The following is a 17,052-nucleotide window of genomic DNA, read 5'->3' on the forward strand; positions in this document are numbered from 1 at the left end:
GGGGAGGTAGGGGGGAGATAAGACATGCACTGCTTAAACAGCCAAAGCAGCAGCAGTAAAACAAACCTCAAAAGATAAGTTGTATCAAAGTACTGAGAATAGGTACAGTACATTTATAAGAGCAATTTCTCTAACAAACTGAAACAAGTTGAGCCACTTACAGATCAAAAGAAAAATATCAGTTTTTCAAATCAATTATCTAGATTCTGAGACCAACAGATTCAACAATTGAGACTTTCTCTTTTTGTTATCAAAATGAAGGTACCAAAGCCAAAGATGTACATCCTTTCTAAAAAGATTACTAATTTTCTTTTTATCAGAACAATCATCAACTGGATGTCACCACTACACTTGTAAACTTAATACCAAAATGAAATTTAAACTTGTCTTGTCATCTTACTTCCCTTGGGTTCCCTGCTTAATACCCTCAAGCCACCCCAGCCTGCCAATCAAGTAAGCTTCAAACCCTGTAGTTGCCAGACTTGTTGCTCAGCCCCTCACATCCAGTTTACAAATTTTGTCAGTTCCAAAGAAACCTTTCTATACTCATGTCCACTATTTTTATCACTTTTTCCCCAAAACTATCACAATAGCATTTTAATCAATGTACTGTAAGTGCTCACTTAACAGTCTCAGTAAGTTCTTGGAAACTGCAAATTTAAGCAAAACAACATATAATAAAACCAATTCTACCATAGGTTAACTGATTGTAAACAAGAGTTAAATTCTCATCATAAAACCACCAACAAACTTCTAAATAAATTCCAAATGTTTCCAATACTAAACACTGAAATAAATATATGAGCTATGCACTTTTAAGAAAGACTAATAAAAACCAAGTAAGACACCCAATTATTTCCATTTCCATCACAGAGTACACACACACATACCCCACCATCACTCATCCTAGAACCATTTCAACACCCCAGTTAATCTAACATGCACATTTTGGGGAATGTGGAAGGAAAGCAGAATACCAAGGAAACCCAGGCATGCAGACATGGGGATAATACGCAACGTCCACACAGACAGTGGCCCCAGCTGAGAATACATTTTATTTCTTATCAGTGTTATACAACAAAATACCACAGAACAAAACGTTATTCAAGGACAAGATATATGCATTTCAGTCTCTCCAAAAAAGTTGTCAAATTCATAAAGACAGTCCCAAAATGTCCATCACTGAAGTCCCACACTTGACAGAATAAAGTTTGAATTCCTTCTTCTTGCATTTAAGGCCTTCTATCAGGAGCTCCAACATTCCTCTCCAAGCTTACACTCTACCAATTCCTTTCATATTTCCTTATCTTTAACTACATGAACCACTTGTTATTTTCCATACAAATCTTCAACGTTCATTTTGCTAATGCTATTCCTTCCGTATAGAATTCTCTTTTCCATTTTCTAATAATCAAATCCTGTTTGCTTTCCCTGATGCAATATAAATATAACACACCACATCCTCTCTGAAGTCTCTTGGTTGTTCCCCTCAGCTACAATTTCTCATTGTTCTGAATTCTGGACCACTTTATTTCTTAGGTACTTTTTTTTTTTTAATATGTATCATGCCATCAACTCCTTTAATAGACTCTTTTTTTGGAGACAGAGTCTCACTTTGTCACCCTCAGTAAGAGTGCCATGGTGTTCATAGCTCACAACAACCTCAAACTCTTGGGCTCAAGCAATTCTGTCTCAGCCTCCCAAGTAGCTGGGACTACAGGTACCCGCCACAAGGCCCAGCTATTTTTGTTGTTGTTGTAGTAATTGTCGTTGTTTAGTAGACCCAGGCTATGTTCGAACCAGCCAGCCCCGGTGTATTTGGCCAGCGCCCTAACCAATGAGCTATGGGCACTGAGCCCCTTAATAAACTCTTAAATATCAAGAGTTGATGTATTCTTTATCTTTGTATGCCCCAATGCAACTAGCACAGTGCTTAATAATGGCTCAAAATTAAGATGAATAAATTAATAAGAAAGAATACTCATGAAGAAGAAAAACATACATCAAAATGACTTCAAGTTACATAGTATTCCAAAGGAAAAACTAAAATTAGAACGATGGCACCCTCTCCCAAGTAATAGATTACTATTAATAAAAGAATAATAGGTTCAACAAATGCTCAGGCACCTACTAAGTGCCAGGTACTGTTCTACTAGATGCTCATAATCTAAAAAAAAAAAACAAAAACCAACAAACTCAACCAGGTGCAACAGCTCACACCTGTAATCTGAGCACTCTAGAAGGCCAAGACAGGTAGATTGCTTGAGCTAAGGAATTCAAGACCAGCCCGAGCAAAAGCAAGACCCCACCCCGTCTCTGAAAATAGCAGGTAGACACCTGTAGTCCCAGCTACTCAAGAGGCTAAGGCAAGAAAGTCGCTTAATCGCTTGAGCCCAGGAGTTGGAGGTTGCTGTGAGCTGTGATGCCATAGCACGCTATCCTATCCAGGGTGACAGCTTGAGGCTCTGTCTCAAAACAAAAAAAAAAAAGAGAGAGAGAATGGAAGATAAGATGGAGGCAACCAAATACCTAAACAACAGCATTCTAGGCAGAGCAAATAGCAAACGCAAAGGATCTGAGACAGAAATATACCTAGCATGTTGAAGGAACAGCAAAGAGGCCATTATGGCCAGATGGAATAAGCAAAAAGACAAGTACAAAACCATGAGGTCAGAAACCAAAGAAGATCAGATCACATAAGGACTGGACAGGGCTTTGCCTTTTATTCTGAGCAAGATAGGGAAGCACCAGATAGTTTTGACCAGAGGAGACAAAATAGGACTTACCTTTTTTAAAGGATCATTCTTGCTAAGTGGGAAAAAGCAAAAACAGCTACAGTAATTTGGATAAGGCTTAGACCTGCGGAAGTAATAGAAGCGGTCAAAGTCTGGATATATTCTGAAGATGGAGCTGGCAAGATTTCATGATGGATCATGAAAGAAAAAGTGAGAGAAAAAGAATCAAGGAGGACTAAAAGTCTTGGCCTGAGCAACTGGAAAGATGGAGTAGCTATTTACTGAGATATGGAAGACTGTAAGAGGAGCAAGGAGAAGAGGAGATAGATTTAAGTTGAGTTTGAGATAAGGATAAATATATAAATAGAGATGTCAAGTAAGCAGCAGGATATACAAGCCAGGAGTTCTAGGCTACAGATAAAAATTTGGGAGTCATCAGCACATGTATAGGTACTTCCAAGCCATAAGACTGGATAAGAGCACCAAAGGAATGAGAATAAAGAACAGAGATCCCATGGAGCATCCAATAAAGAGGTAGGAGTAGTGAGAAAGAACCAAAAAAAAAGGAGACGTAGAAGCAGCAGCCAAGGAGGAGGTAGAAAAACCAGAAGAGTGTGGTATCCTAGAAACCAGTACAGAAAGTGTTTTTACAAAGTAAGCATCCACTATACCAAATGCTATTAGGTCAAATAAGAATTAAATGTAGTGGTTTTGACAAGTGCAGTTTCAATAAAGTGACGGGATTGAAAATCTCACTAGAGTGGGTTTAGGAAAAAACAAGAAAACTGAAGATGAGTTAAAAAAAAAAAAAAAAAAACACTTTTTCTTTCTTTCTTTCTTTTTATCGAGACAGTCTCACTTTGTTACCCTTGGTAGCATGCCATGGCATCATACCTCACAGCAACTTCACACTCTTGGGCTTAAGGCAATTCCACCACAACACCTGGCTATTTTTATTTTAAGAGACAAGATCTCACTGCTGCTCAGGCTGGTCTTGAACTCCTGACTTCAGGCAATCCAACCACCTCAGCTTCCCAGAGTGCTAGGATTACAGGTGGGAGCCACCGCGCCAGGCCAGAAAACAACTTTTTCAAAAAGTTTTGCAATATTAAGAGAAGCAGAGAAATTGAGTAGTAGCTAAAAGAAAAGCATAGTCAAAAAATAGTTGTTTTTTAAAAATAGATGCATCAGGCATGGTGACTCACGCATGTAATCCTAGCACTCTCTAGGAGGCCAAAACAGGTGGATTGCCTAGCTCAGGAGTTCAACACCAGCCTGAGCAAGAGCAAGACCCCTCCTCTAAAAATAGCTAGACTTTTGGTGGGTACCTGTAGTCTCAGCTACACAAGAAGCTGAAGCAAGAAAATTGCTTGAGCCCAGAAGTGTAAGGTTACTGTGAGCTATGATGCCACTGCACTCTACCCACAGTAACAAAGAAAGACTCTGTTTCAAAAAAAAAAAAAGTAGATGAAATACAGTGTGTGTGCAGGCTGAAATGAGTCACCCAGGGGTATAATGACGTTGCAGGAAACGGTAAGTATGGACATTATTTCAATTGTTACACGATTTCAATACAAGAATCAAACAGCCCAATGAAGAGAATTTTCACTAGGCTAGTGAAAATTCTAGAGCACTGTTACTCTTTTGTAAAAGAAAAAAGTGGAAGCCCATAATTCTTTTTTTTACAGAAAGAGTCTCACTTCGTCGCCCTCAATAGAGTGCCATCGTGTCACAGCTCACAGCAACCTCCAGCTCTTGGGCTTAAGGAGACTCTCTTGCCTCAGCCTCCCAAGTAGCTGGGACTACAGGTACCCACCACAACGCCCGGCTATTTTTTTTTGTTGCAGTTTGGCCGGGGGCCGGATTTGAACCTGCCACCCTTGGTATATGGGGCTGGCGCCCTACTCACTGAGCCACAGGCACTGCCCTTTTCTTTTTTGAGACAGTCTCACTTTGTCGCCCTCAGTAGAGTAGAATAGTGTCACAGTTCAGAGCAACCTCAAACTTTCAGGCTCAAGCAATCCCCTTGCCTCAGTCTTCTGAGTAACGAGAACCACAAGCACCCACCACCACATGCCCAGCTATTTTTTTTTTGAGATGGGGTCTTGCTCTTGCTCAGGCTGGTCTCCAACTCCTGACTTTAGGCAATCCACCTGAAGAGGGACTGGGCCACTTACTGAGAATCTTTGTGTTAGGCATTTTATATGTTATTTCATTTAAGCTTAAAATAACTTCATGAGGTTATTACCTTTTTTTTTTTTTTTGAGACAGAGCTTCAAGCTGTCCCCCTGGGTAGAGTGCCATGGCATAGCTCACAGCAACCTCCAACTCCTGGGCTCAAACGAGTCTCCTGCCTCAGCCTCCCAAGTAGCTGGGATTACAGGTGCCCGCCACAGCACCCGGCTATTTTTTGGTTGCAGCTGTCATTGTTGTTTTGGTGGGCCAGGGCTGGATTCGAACCCGCCACCTTAGGTGTATGTGGCTGGCGCCTTAGCCACAGGCGCCAAGCCGAGGTTATTACCTTTATGTTACAGATAAGAAACCAGAAACTCAGAGAGAACAAATAATATGCTTAATGTACAAAGCTAGGAAGTGGTAGAGCTATGTTTTAATCCAGATCTTTCTGAATATATTACTGTGACTTTGGGGAGTTAAAATAGTTTTGTGGGGTTTTTTATGTGGGTTATCAGTCAGAAATACAAACTGAAGTATTTATGGATGAAAGTATATGATGTCTACAATCTGCTGTATATACTCCAGCAGAAACAATAGTAAAATGCAATTACCAGTAAGGAATAGATGAAATAAAAGCAGTCAAATTGTTGGGGCTGCCTGACAGTGTATGGAAGTTCACTGTATTGTTGTTTCCTTTTAGGTATGTTTGAAAATTACAAGCTAAAAAATAAAAATCCAGGTCCTTCTGAGTCTAATTTTCACATCATTTCAAAGCTTTCCCTTAATTTCTACTCAATCTCCCCTTTAAAAAAAAAAAAAAAAGTTACGTTCTTTACAATTTACAATTTCATCTTCTTTAATCCTCACTATAACTCTGTAAATTAGGGATTTTATTCTGACTGTAGACCTGAGGAGACAGATCTACAACTAGTAAACTTCAGAATCAGACCTCAAAGCCAAGCCTCATAGTATCAAAAACATTCTTCTAATGCAGCAGTCAAGATTGCACACAGGTAGCCAGGTTTTGCAGCAGGCACCTGTAGTTCCAGCTACTTAGGGGGCTGAGCCAAGAGAATCTCTTGAGTCCAAGAGTTTGAGGTTGCTGTGAGCTATGACACTACAGCACTCTACTAACGGTGACAAAGTGAGAAGACTCTGTCTCAAAACCAAAAAAAAAGATTACACACAGGGCACTCTGGGCACACCCATAAGGAAAGTCCAGTCAGTGCTAGCCCTTTTTCTCAAATTCATTACTATTCCATAATCTAGACCCTGGGCTTCCTAGAAGAGCTAAACATTATCCCATGCAGTCCTTGAAAAAACCTGTACTCAACAAGCTGACTAAAAGACACAGATCTCAAATTTGTTCAGCCATCAAACTTCCTTACCAAATTCAGGGGTTTCTGAAAAGGTGATCTGACAGTCTACTATCTCTGCTCTCCAGTCAATTCCTGGTGCCTCCATTGTCCCAAATGTAATATTCTGCTGTTTACCTACATGATATAGCTATCATAGGAACCAAAGTCCAATTATGTGAACTTTGAGCTCTAGATATAAAGGACATTATTAAACATAATAATTTCAACAGCCAATTTTGTTGTAACTCCACAACATTTACCACAAAGCTGGCAGGTCAAAAAAGATCACAGTTAGTACTTATTTTAGGATGCCACTTTTTAAAAGCCTCATCACCAATGTTTGGTATCTGCTCTTCCATGCTAACCTTGACATTGCAAGATCACTCCAATGTTCTTCAAAACAACTGAAAACATGCATGCCAAGGGCTTGAGATGTTTATTTCCACTAGGTGCTAACCATCAAAAAACTTCAACACCTTTCCCCTCTAGTTTATTACCTTTTTCAAAATTTAGTTATCCAGATTTAATTCAAGAGCTACTAAGTATGTGAAACTTCATTAGGTTAAAATGTAGGTTGCGGCTCGGCGCCTATAGCTCAACCGGCTAAGGCGCCAGCCACGTACACCTAAGGTGGCGGGTTCGAATCCCCAGCCCGGACCCGCCAAACAACAATGACGGCTGCAACCAAAAAATAGCCAGGCGTTGTGGCGGGCGCCTGTGGTCCCAGCTACTTGGGAGGCGGAGGCAGGAGACTCGCTTGAGCCCAGGAGTTGGAGGTTGCTGTGAGCTGTAATGCCATGGCACTCTACCCAGGGGGACAGCTTGAGGCTCTGTCTCAAAAAAAAAAAAAAAAATGTAGGTTGCCTAAGTGGTACAAAAGCCTGATTACATGCAATGTTTGATGAGTTTCAGTTTAGAACTATAACATCTTAAGAATGAACTACCTCCATGTTAGCTTTTACAAACAAACCATTTCTTTATTAGGTCACTAGCTAGCTGTCTTAAAATGTACTGATTTTCAGTTACTCTGACTAAACATAAATAACCAAAGTTATAGACTCCATTTCCACACTGAGGGCCAATTTATCTAGGAAAGAATCTACTCTTTACTCAAAACAATATTACTGAGCCCTACCAAGAAATCTTAGGTCTAGCATGAAACACGCCTTTGGACCTAAATGTTGATGTATGTTTGCTGAATTAAACTGGCAAAACAGGCCTAGTCATGGCATACTAAAACAGGCACAGTAAGAAAAAAAAAAAATCTAGATTAAAGCCCTTTAGGACAATTACCAGTTGCTATATGTCAACAGTACAAAACTGGTTAAGTTAAATTCATTTAAAGAAAATGCTGATCTCCCCAACAGGATATTATAAAAAGCCCTGGCACCTGGAAAACTGCAGAGAACAGGAAATTCTGCAGGTGCAGTAAGAAACAACATCTTATCCATGACCCAGAAACGCCTCAGAATTTATTACACAACCTGCTGCAAAATTTTCACTTTTCAAATGGAAATGAAGCATGAAGTCTTCACAATGCAAGGCTGTGATTTTATTATTGACATAATCAACTGTACCCTTTTGAGTCATGCTAAAGTTAACTAAAGAAAGCAGATGTTTTACATAGTGTTAGTTATGTCAGAAGAAAATTTGAATATCAAATAACCAAAATTTAGTACTGCTTCATTCACTCAGCCATATACATGTATGGAGAGCCTTTTGTGAGGCACTATACTTCTCAAATATGGCATATTTAATGGACCCTTAAGATAAGAAATAATTCAAATTAGGCATGAAAGTGACAAAACAGGTAGTATGCTAACCTCTCTATTCATTCAATGCAATACCTAAAAGCTAGATTAAAGATTACCACACAACTTTCAGGCTCAAATTATCTAATTATCCATATTCCCATTAATCTGGCCTCATTACTTCACTTCTGTTTTAATTGATATATACATTTAACTTACATTATCCCAATAAACAGTCTTCTAAAATTAGACTGGATTACGAAGCCTTATAAACAAATTTTAAAAAACTGCATCTTCCAATAAAAGGATCTATATAAAACAAATGAAAACAGAAAAGCACGCAGATGGATAACAGTGTCCAAATATGTTACATAAGAGAATAAACTATGAAAATACATCACCGAACACAGAAACACTATTAGAGATGGGTTATCACCAACCTCAAAGCAAATTAACGTCCAACAAAGCAACTTACAATCATGACCAGCCTCTGTAGGCTCTTTATGACCAGTAAACCAAACACATTAAAAAAAAAAAAAAAAACACTTAGAGTAATATCATTTGGGACGGAGCATAGAGACAATTTGTTTTTGCATGTCCCTGACATGTCCTTGACACACTCCCACCCTACTGGTTCCCACCCCATTGGTTTGCAACTTTAAAAGTCATTCTACCTCAAATACTCAAATAGAGCACAACCTGTCAAATGGACTTGGAAATATTAAATGGTAATTATTTCATAACTAAAGCATTAAAAGGAAAAAGTGGCTCGGCGCCTATAGCTCAACCGGCTAAGGCACCAGCCACCTACACCTAAGGTGGCAGGTTCGAATCCCCAGCCCGGACCGCCAAACAACAATGATGGCTGCAACCAAAAAATAGCCGGGCGTTGTGGCGGGCGCCTGTGGTCCCAGCTACTTGGGAGGCGGAGGCAGGAGACTCGCTTGAGCCCAGGAGTTGGAGGTTGCTGTGAGCGGTAATGCCATGGCACTCTACCCAGGGGGACAGCTTGAGGCTCTGTCTCAAAAAAAAAAAAGGAAAAAGTAATTCAATAAAATGGAGCAAAAATACTTAATGTCACTAGCAGAAGAGGCAGCTATATTTTTCTGTTCCAGTTCACTCCGAATTAATCAATTTTCTGCAAAACACTCAAGAAACTGTACTATATTTATTATTTCTGATACAAGAATTGAATTCACTAAGCTAAATTAGTACTCTGCCTCTGGAAATTCATGCTTCAAAACAATCTTGGGCTACTGCTAGAATTCAGAATGTCTCTCACAAACTTCTGCTCCAGCTGATGGATTTGAATCAGCACTAACAGGGCTACAGGAATAAGTCAGGAAAGGTAAACAGTGGAGCAAAGAATAAACAAACTTCAATTGGCAGACATCTCTGATAGTCACATACGTTTCATCTCTACCAAGTTTCTCACAACAAATTAATCACCAAACAGCAAATTATGAAGTACTAATTAATATTTGGCCAGTCTAAAACTCACAGGAGGAACTAAAGAAATAACATCTATCTCCATATTTACATAGCTCTAGTCTTCCCAAAAAACTTAAAACTACACAAACCATCTCCATTTTCAGGGGACATAGATAAAGTGTCAGATTTCTAGAGGAGAATTAAGTAAGGGATTAAGTAACTTGTCCAGCAAGTTACCAGTGAAAATAAAACCAGAAGCCAACTGTTTAGTCTACAAAGTCTAAATAATCTTCTTTCCTTGGTTCATAAACTTAAGATAATATTATAAAGGGCCTACAAATTATCTTCACAGAACAATACATGTAATCAGAACACTACGCCAGAATTGAGTATGCTGAGCAACAAAGTACTGCTTACCCCAAATCAATAAAATGAACTAACACAATGGACTTAAAAAATACAATGAGGAAACAATGGCCATATTGGAGAGAATTTTCAAAGGTCACTCTATTCAACTTCTATCCTACTGCCCAAAGTCTCTGCTAAGGAGCAAACAGGGTCAGAAATGCTCCCTGTAATTATATTCCACACATATACCAAATCTCAAAATACTCCAAGAATTTCAATCAAACTATACTTTCTATCATATTATACTTTTAAAACCTTTCCCTCCAAAAACAAAATCTTATAGCAATACATTCAGTGCATTATTTTGCTGTCTGCATGACATACTTCAAATTTGGATTTTAAAAATCATTACCTTCCAGTTTATTTTTTAAATATTTATAGTCACAGATTCAGATTACTTCAAATTGGTGTTCTGCTCAGCCCTCATTATGTTTAGGCAAGATTCCCATTTCCACTCAACCTTATTATTTGAACATACAATGGCTGCATTAAGATACTTCCTACACTGACAAAAGAAAAAACTAATCAACCCAGAAAGCTCCCAAGTTACCAAAAGCAGATCTTTTATTTGAAATCATACTAGGTAACACACTATACTACATACTACATGAAGCCCACAAGGTGCTAACTGAAGTTATTTCCACAACATGATCAAATTTGTTTTTTAGCAAAATCTGACAAGACTGAATTTTCAAGTATGAAAAGGGAAATAATTTTCCAAGATTCTAGGAATCCCTGCTTACTAATGCTGTCTCAAAGCAGTTTGCTTAATCCTTCCAAATCCCAAAGACTCTATGTAGCCAAAGAACACTGGCTAAGACCTACACTGAAATGTCTATGCTCAAACCCCTAAAGGTTACTTTCCAGGTGTATGGCAAACTGATAGCCATATATCCACATAACCCCAAAACTGTCTTTCCTAAATGAAACTAACATTACACCCATCAACTCAAATCAAAGCCCCAGACAACTCGAATCAAAATCCCAGAGAATCCAAAAGTCTCCAACTAAATTTTATTTGAACGATTTAAGAGAAAAAGCTAACAACCCAGTTATCAGTTATTCACACCCTGAAGTAGAGTCAAAAAGCTCCATTTCTGCCACTTTTAGGAACTGAGTGTACATTACTTCTGTCGGTCTATAGCATGGGACTCAGATATTTCATTACCTGAATTACAGATATTACATGCCTGAGTACTGCCCCATTACTCAGAAAGCACCAAAGTATTCCTTCCTCCTTCTTACACACAGCCCTTGAATGCTACTACCCTCTGCTCCCTGCTTTCTTGCAGTTTCACAAAGCCATCTGCCCTGCACCTGCTGCAATCCTATTTCCATTCACTCTTGGTACACTCCTCAGGACCCTGCATAGCTCTTCTATATATCCACTCATCAGACCACTATGCCAGGATGATACCCAGCCCCACACCTCCTCCACTCAGCTCTTCTTATCCCAACCCCATTTACTGGGCTCTGAACTAAAATCAGGCTTCATGATCTCTCTGACCCTAGAATCATGAATTTTCATATATGATAAAGGGTTTAATGTTCTCCATTTTCTATTAATATCATTCTAGGCTCCAACTCTATCTCCCTCCTCCCAAAATTTCCAGTTCCTCTATGTCTGAAATTTAATCCTCTCCCTTTAGTTTTTTTTCCAACTTCTTCAGTCTCCCTGCCCTTCCTTATATTTCAGTGACCTAAAAATTATGACTCCTTTAATCTCTCAAAACTCAAAGTGTTCCAATCTCCCCACACTCCTGTACCTTGGACTTCCCATACTCTCTTAAGCAACCTGTTTTCCTAACTCTCTCCAACCTAAATAGCCATTTCCTGCCCTAACCCTAGGCCACTTCCCCACCGCCACCCCCAATCCAATCCATTAACTATTTCTCTTCTATGGCAGTGCCCATGGTCAGTCAGCAGGGTGCCAGCCACATACACCTAGGGTGGTGGGTTCAAACCCAGCCCGGAGGTGCAAAGCAACAATGACAACTGCAACCAAAAAACAGCCAGGCATTGTGGTGGGCGCCTGTAGTCCCAGCTACTTGGGAGGCTGAGGCAAGAGAATTGCTTAAGCCCAAGAGTTTGAGGTTGCTGTGATGCCATGGCACTCTGCCCAGGGCGACAGCTTGAGACTCTGTCTCAAAAAAAAAAAAAAACCTATTTCTTTCCTAGTCACAGACATGCCTACACACATCCCTACTGTACCTTTCCCTTGCCCCACTATAGGTACTATGGGTGCTATTTTTCTACATCCTCTATCTCAAAATATCTGGTCTTCCTCCCCTCCTTACCACTGTCCCCTGCCTATTTTGTTCTCCCCACTTCACAAAATCCAGCTCCCCAAACCTGTGCTTCCCTCTTTTCACATACTCTTCTTCTGTACACCTTCCCTCCCAGCCTATCCCACTACCCCCTCTACTTATTTCCTTCCCACACACCCCCCCTCTACCTACCCCCTTCTCCCCAACTTCTCTCCACATTTCCTACCATTTGTACCATTTCCTTCCATTTGTACCCACACTTTACCTGGCACTCCAAGAGTATTTCTTTCCTCCCTCCCCTCCACCCCACTTTGCCCTGCACTTCACACATATTCATTCTCCTACACACACCTGCCTGCTCCAAAGTCCCCCCCAACCCAAAAGTTCCCACTTATGCTTCTTCCACCTTCCTCTATACTTCCTGTATAAACACCCTCCATTTCACTCACCTCTCCCTGCTACCCATTAAATGCCCCCACACAACTCCTGCCCAGGCACCTTCTCCTCTCCACCTCCACCAACCTGCCCTATTGTCCCCACTTCTCTCCCAAAGTTCTCAAACTCAGTCCTGCTCCAACCAACTTCCACCTTCCACCCCCCCACCCCTCCACCCCCGTCTCCTCTCTCCAGACTACCTGATACCTGACATCCTTCCTTCACAAGTTAACCCCTTCCTGCTTCCCTGTCTCCCCTACACACCTGGCCAGACACTACCTCATAACCCCTCACAGGTCTCCTGGGGCCTCTGGGCCTACTCTCCTCACACCTCCGGTCCAAACACCCTCCATTTCCCTCACCTAGACACCCTCCTGGCCTCCCTCCCTCTTCACGCTCAGCCAGCCTGCCCACATTTCCCGTACCCTACCTCCTCCTCCATCATTCCCCTTCACGTGCGTCCGGCGGCCTTCCTAGTATCTGCCCCGCTCCCTGCACCTCACACGCAGAGCTCCTTCCATTCCTGCCTCGAGTCCCCAATCTTCTCCCTGCATTCCCACCCCACTCGTCCCTGCCTCCCTAGAGCCCCGCTCACACCCTCCTGAACCCCTAGATATAGTGCGCCCCCCCCCGCCACCGGAATGTCCGTGTCTCTCTCTCTCTTTCTCTCTCGCACTCGCCCTGGCCCCCAGGGGCTCACCAAACCGGTCCCAAGGCCCTCACCCTCCATTAGGCCGGATCCTTCTCCCTCCCATTCTCCTCTACACCTCTGCTTGCCCCCCAAAGCCTCTTCCCCAGCTCCTGCCCCCAATGTCCTCCAACACCTGCCCCGAGCCCTTCACCCTCCATCCTACCCACACCTCCAGGAGAGCCATGCCCCACGCTGCCCACGCCCTCCCCGGCTCTGGGCCGGGACCCCGTCCCCTGCGAAGGTGAGAAAGGCTGCCCTTGCCCGAAGAGGCCGGGGCACCGCGGCGGCGGCGGCGGCCACAATGCCGGGGCCGCGGGGCCGGGATTGCTCCCTGCTCTCCACCCCGGCCGCCGCCGCTGCTAAGGACGCACAACAAACAATGCGGGGCCCGGGCCGGCTCCGCCAACCGCCTCAACCGCCGCCTTAACCGCCGCCCGCCCGGGACAACCCGCCGCGCAGGCGCCTGCTCCGCCGCCGCAGCCTACCGTGGCCGTCGCGCTCTGCCCGCTCTCGGTCTCCGCTCCCTCTCCGCCGCCGCCGCCACCTCGTCTGCCCGCGTCTCCGGCTCCTCAGCCCAGCGGCGGCGGCTGCGGCGGCTGCTGCCCTGGTGGCGCTCGCGGCTCCGGTCTCCGCTTCGGCGGCAGCAGCGGCGGCGGCGGCAGACACGTGACACGGCCGAGCGCGCCCATTGGCCGGCCCGGGGGGCGGGCCTCGCAGCTGCCGGGGAACCTAAAGCCCGCCCCTTCGCTCGCCGCGCGCCCCCTCCACGCGCGCTCTGCCGCACCTGAGAGCGCCGGCCAGTGACTGACGCTGCCAAGCAGCGCGGCCGCCTGCGCCAACTGCGCACCTGGGAGCGCGCAGGGCGGCGGTCGCAAGCACCTGCGAGCCTACGCTTACGTAAACTCCGTCCCCGCCCTCCTCCCAGCTCCAGGCCCCCGCCCGCCGCCGCACCTGAGCCCCGCTGCGCTAGCGGCGTAACTGCTGGAGAACAGAAACGAGCTTCACTGGGAGGCTAGAGAAAATCAGGGAAACTTCGTAACTTCAAACCTGGGAGTGGCGCCGGGCTAATATCAATAGCCGGCGTCTCTGGGTCCCGCGCCCCAGCTTAGGTTGACCTCCATCCCCAGCGGCTACGCAAACGGAGTAAGCGCCGCAATGGCTCCCGGAGTGGAGGAAGGGCAAGCCAGTAGGCTTTGACTTGTTAAAAGGTTCAGATCCTCGACCTCCGCCTCATCCCATTTGTCAGCTGTGTGACCTTGACCATGTTACAGAAACACTATGAGCCTCAGTTTCCCCATCGAGAAAACTGGAACAAAATTTTGACTTAAGAACTGTTGAGGGAGATGACATAAGACAGTAATGTGTGAACTCTAGTACACAGCAAACCCTGAACAGAAGTCTTCGCAGTCACCTCTTCTTCACCTATACATAGTGAGCCTACCTGCAATTGAGTTTGGGTCTAGGATCTCTCTGATCTCCTTATGGTTAGGTCAGTCAGACTTTGACTGAACACCTACCTGCACTATGCCAGGGACAGCGCTGGAGAATAAGTAAAGGTTCGCTTTTTACTTTACAGTTACTAGTTGGCATGTTCTTGGTGCCCAGCATTCTGTCAGCCAGTTTAGCCTCTCCGGAATACCTGCTGTATGCAAATAAGGCAAAGTCCTGCCCTAAGGGTATTGCCAGTCTGGGAAAGAAACGACCTGACCAGCCAGTGCCAGGGAAAGGGGCTTGGAGAGCCAGAGGTTGGAGCAGGGACCTCTCACAACTCCTCCCTCGGGCCCCTTCTCATCTTTCTAACATACTAGGATCAAATATTTTAACAGCTCTGCTTCGTTCACAGAATAAAGTGTAAACACTGAATTCCAGCTGTAAAAAGCCTAAGTGATCGGGCCTTAAGCTTCAAGCTACACCCTGACTTTGCCCCTCCTGCTGGTCAACTTGACTCTCCAGCCACTGAACTACAGAACTGTAGTTTCCAGAGTATGCTCAAGTCTGTAACACTCCCGAGACTCTTGAGACAGGAGCTGGACCTGGTAGCTCCATTTCTACACCCACTCCTCACCTCTGAACACTCATTTATGCTCCTAGAAAACCCCTAGGTGTACCAATTGATAAATCAGCTCAAAATATATTCTGTCTTGAAATCCTTGGTTGCGTCAGACACATTATGTAAACTCCCTCTGTTTGCACAGCCCCCTTTTTTTTTTAAGAGACTGTTTCACTTTTTCACCCTCTGTAGAGTGCAGTAGCATCACAGCTCACAGCAACCTCCAGGTCTTGGGCTTAGGCAATTCTCTTGCCTCAGCCTCCCCAGTAGCTGGGACCACAGGCTCCTGCCACAATGCCTGGCTGTTTTGTTGCAATTTGACTGGGGTGGGGTTTGAACCCACCACCCTTAGTATATGGGGCTGGCGCCCTACTCACTGAGCCACAGGCGAGGCCCTGCATAGGCCTCTTAAACTATGTATTCTTACAGTACTAGATTGTAATTGTTTAGCTACCTGTCTCCTTCCTGGACTCTAAGCACCTTGAGGACAGGGTCTTCTCTCTGCCTAAGTGGGTTAGGAAAGACTACATATGCACATGAGATAAGATTATTAAAGCTAGGTTTTGCAGGAAGGAACATAAACCTGTCAGAAGGAAAAGAGGTGCTGCAATGTAAAGATTTAGGTTCTCTGCACCAAGCTGTGCGATCTTGAAAAATCAGTCTGGATCTAAGTTGACTCTGTCAAGTGAGACTAACAATACTACATACCTCATAGGGTTATTATAAGAATCCAATGAGACAATGGTACTACACAGCATGATGTCCAGCATTTGGTAAAATTTTTAATTAAGTAGGAGAAGGCGTATCTTTTACAGATTCAATAGTATCCTTTATTTCAATATCTTTGTTGAGTTTTTAGCCCTACTCCTGACAAAAACATGCAAATGATAAGCAAAAAAACAAAGTTAAGGGCCAGGTGTAGTGGCTCATGCCTGTGATCCTAGCAATCTGGGAGGCCAAGGCAGGCGGATTGCCTGAGCTCATGAGTTTGAGACTAGCCTAAGCCAGAATGAGACCCCTGTCTCTAAAAATAGCAGGGCATTGTGGCAGGCACCTGTACTCCCAGTTACTCAGGAGGCTAAGACAAGAGAATCACTTAAACCCAAGAGATTGAGGTTGCTGTGAGCTAAGATGTCACAGCACTCTACCAAGGGTGACAAAGTGAGACTCTGTCAGAAAAGAAAGAAAGAAAGAGTTTCAAGTGTCCCTCTCCGTTCCTGCCCTTAACTCCACTCCCTCCACCCTAATCCCACCTCCCAGAGCAGCTACTCTTAAATTTTTCATGTCCCACATTACATGTCCACAGAAAAAAGAAAGTTGCAGAAAATTATGTATCTATACTGTATATGTTGCATTCTGGACAGAAAAGTCAGAAAGAATTAAATGCTAATGACTACTGGTTATACCTGAAAACAGAATTGAGTATGAGGATAGATCTGTACTTTCTTAATTTTTAAGGACACATACACATATATAAATTTTTAACAACTTAATTGAGGTATATTTACATACCATAAAATCATGCATTTCAAGTGTACAATTTGATGATTTTTAGTAACTTTACTGAGTGATACAACATCAGCATAAATCAATTTTAGAACATTTAGAATATTTCATGGATCCCCACAGGATTCCTCATGCCTATTTACTATTAACCCCCATCCTCACAGTGGCTCCTGTAGCTCAAGGAGTAGGGCGCCAGCCCCATATGCCGGAGGTGGTGGGTTCAAACCTGGCCCTGGCAAAAAACC

At 43.5% G+C, this 17,052-nt stretch overlaps 1 protein-coding gene across 3 annotated transcripts in view; it reads right to left on the reverse strand.

The window, feature by feature from the left end:
• The window catches only part of STRBP (spermatid perinuclear RNA binding protein), a 138,938-nt gene extending 125,071 nt beyond the window's left edge, over nt 1-13,867 (reverse strand). For all 3 annotated transcript variants that reach the window (XM_012802414.2, XM_003785288.3, XM_023510587.1), the window contains exon 1: nt 13,737-13,867. The gene's annotated coding sequence lies outside the window, so the exon portion shown is untranslated. The remainder of the gene's footprint in view (nt 1-13,736) is intronic.
• Nucleotides 13,868-17,052: the final 3,185 nt, after the last annotated feature.

Source organism: Otolemur garnettii, unplaced genomic scaffold (assembly GCF_000181295.1).
Source record: "Otolemur garnettii isolate 467f Iridium unplaced genomic scaffold, OtoGar3 scaffold00014, whole genome shotgun sequence".
In the NCBI taxonomy this organism is placed as follows: Eukaryota; Metazoa; Chordata; class Mammalia; order Primates; family Galagidae; genus Otolemur; species Otolemur garnettii.